The 2,996-nt window shown below is 42.7% G+C and overlaps 1 long non-coding RNA gene across 1 annotated transcript; it reads right to left on the bottom strand.

Moving 5' to 3' along the window:
- Positions 1 to 763: 763 nt before the first annotated feature.
- On the bottom strand, positions 764 to 2,734 carry LOC149363114 (uncharacterized). Its single transcript, XR_016288561.1, has 3 exons — positions 2,617 to 2,734; positions 1,345 to 1,415; positions 764 to 972 (listed from the first exon to the last, which is right to left on the bottom strand). It is a non-coding gene; the product is annotated as an uncharacterized LOC149363114 (long non-coding RNA).
- Positions 2,735 to 2,996: the final 262 nt, after the last annotated feature.

Raw genomic sequence — 2,996 nt, 5'->3', positions numbered from 1 at the left:
ACGTAATATTTTCTAGTTGCTTTGCCGTAGTGAGTGCGCACTCTCGGTTTATGATAGCGAGGAACATGTCTCAACGGTACCGGTTTCGTATTTATGTGTCTGTATGCGCTATTCCAAAAATATTTCAGTACTAGAATTTGTTTAAAAAGATTGTCAAAAGAAGGCAAACCGGCTGCGGTAAAGACACTGTTGGGCAGATTTTCCTGCGGCAAGTAGAGAACGCTTGTAGCAATGTTTTTCAAACTCCTATTAACACTACATTTCCATGTGAAAGAGCAGTTAAAAAAAAACAACACATACCGTATCTCAAGACACTATACCCCAGAGCCTGGGCGACTAATTTTCTCACAGAAAATGGCATCATAGTTCGCAAATTAAACAACAAGCATGCAACAGAACCGTACTGAGTACTCACGCTCTCACAAACACACATGATTATTAACGGGTGTCCACCAAACCCGTGTCCCTAAGAAAGACTAAGTATGCTTTTGTCTCTCGCGCAGCCGAAGCCGTCTCACTCCAGGGTCCAAGGACGTGCTTCCATGGCATAAGGTGTTTTCCGTCAGCTCAAGGTCAGAATAAAGAACCATTTTCCAAGCATTTCACCCCAAAGAAGACTAGCACCAGGCCGGGGGCAACGCTTGTGCCCATTGTTTCACAGGTCGGTAACTGATGGTGCATGGCGGATGCTATTTGGGTAACAGCATAATGCCACTTGCTTGGAAGCAGCAGATTACCGGGTTTATGAACAAGCGTTTCCCCGTTGTAGCTTTCGCAACATCGCAGCTTTATTGGAATCAGAAAAAAGGTAGGCTTCTTTCTTGAAAAGGATTCAGTACCTTGATTTATTACGAAAAATGGTCGTTGGTTGCCTCGTTAACCCGTTTGGCTCGAGGTCGAATTGGGAGTCGATGTTGTGCTGGATGACCCTCCAGTTTCGTTATGAGATGGCGGCCTGTTATGACCAGGAGGCTGGGAAAAAAATTACCACGTCAGAAGAGTATAAAGTATGACATGTCTTTTTACGTAGACTCCTTGTTATCCCTAAAAAGGGGTTGCTATCATAGCATTACTTGAATGGAGTTTGCTCGAGACGTAATGACCTTAGGAGTTTTCTCATAAGGTCCGCTAATGTTCTCGCAAGGAAAGCTAAAGTTCTTGCAAGATTATGCCGTACGAACGACACTGTCATCTCTCCAAGGCAAAAGCTGTAAGGAAGACCATAGCTCTATCTTAGCCGTGTCGCATGCCTTTGCAATTTAATACCGTTGATAGTAGCTTATTGCTGATATGGCTGTTATCCGCATTTTTTTCGGCCTGCTAAGAGAACTGGGCGCATCTTACGATATGCGGGAAACCTTGGCCGGGGGGTCCGCTGCCTCCTGTTGGGCCGCGACCTGGAGGCCCATTTGAAGCTAGGAAATAAAGGAAAGCCATATGTCAAGTCATGTAAAGATGACGATATAAACATGTGATACGAAGCACACCTGAATTCGCTAAGATGGAAACTGACCAGGACATAGCATACGTAACAGTATATGTATTGTAGCCACATTATGCACAGTATCCTTATGCTTTGCATAGTACGCATAAAAGTGTTCGTTACGCTCTTGAGTAGGTAAAGCATTTCAGATGATGACAGCTTTCATTAGCTGATATGTTTTCATCTTTTGCTCAACGTCTTATAAATACTCCGGACAGATCACGAAGTTCCTCGAGAATACAGCGGAATCACAAACTTGTAAACTCGATCAGTGCCATCACCAACCCGTGCGAAAGCGGTTTTCAGAATGAGCGGTTTATCCGGCAAGAAAATTCGTAAAGTTTCGGCAGTTTTGAGGAGAAAAATTATTTCGAGTTCGGCTAATTTGTGTGCGCTAAGGGTGGAATGAGAGCAAGATGGCTAAACTCAGTGCGAGAACTTTTGCAATGCCCGTGTGTAGGAGTTTATGCTTCATCTGCCCTTTGCAGTTTCCGAAGCACTAGCTGAAGCGACAACATTTATGTTTTTAAGGGCAAAGACATTACGAAGCTGTGTAACATAAACAAGTTCTCACGGCTGCGGAAACAGTGCACTAGCATATATAATTAACATAAAAGTCTGAACATGAAAAATGCACTACAAAGGAACGCAGCGTCCATGTTTGCGCGATATTTCAGGTGAACTCATTCTGATGCACTTTAAATACGTTCGCAACATTGATTACTGCATTTTCGTCTTAAAACTCAAAATATAAATATTAATTGAATAGAATATATAGTAGTTTGTAGTAATATAAGAAAAGATATGAATCTGTAGAAGATTTGTAATTCTGCCTTGCTCTTGTGACCAATATGCGATGTTTTATGCACGGAACTTAAAAACACTTCGTGCAGGTACCATGGGCAAAAAAATTCTGCCTGACACAATTGATACTAAAAGTGCATCGCAGGCAATGAAATTTACGCCATAAGAGCCGACAAATGGCGCACTGAAAAGCTCTGGCGCCTGGTTTGAACTGGTCGTTGAAACCGTACCCTGCAAAAGACCCTTTGCCCTTTTTAAAAGGACGGGAATGTCGCACTGAACAAAACTTGCGCGATGAATTTCATAGGATTCGGAAATCTACCACTCACCGAGGGTCAAAGTTGCAACTCCAACTATCAGCAAAAACGTTATTGCTTTCATTGCGCTCATTACAGGGACTGCGTAGTCAAGGGGTGGTTGAAGGGGCACCTAGAGCAATGGTGGTAGGACAAAACTGACGGCGTTTTATAGCAAAACTGATGCGCGGTAAACTTGGCTAGTGAATCATAATGTGTATTTTTTATTATTTACAAAAAGAGTCGCTCAATAAACTAAGCTCATTTGCGCTCATGCGGATATGATGCTGTCTCCCCGCACAGCTTGGACGCAAAAGAAAACAAAGCAAAACGAATTGTTTTATAATGCAAGCTTTGTTTTTCATGTCCTGTCGACGGCATCCAACACATCAGAAAGGTTCTTTCTAAAAATT

The sequence above is a fragment of the Amblyomma mixtum genome, chromosome 2, assembly GCF_055824585.1.
Source record: "Amblyomma mixtum isolate Tamu chromosome 2, ASM5582458v1, whole genome shotgun sequence".
NCBI classification, from domain to species: Eukaryota; Metazoa; Arthropoda; class Arachnida; order Ixodida; family Ixodidae; genus Amblyomma; species Amblyomma mixtum.
The sequence above is the reverse complement of the archived record's forward strand: the minus strand, read 5'-3'. Positions and strand labels throughout refer to the sequence as shown.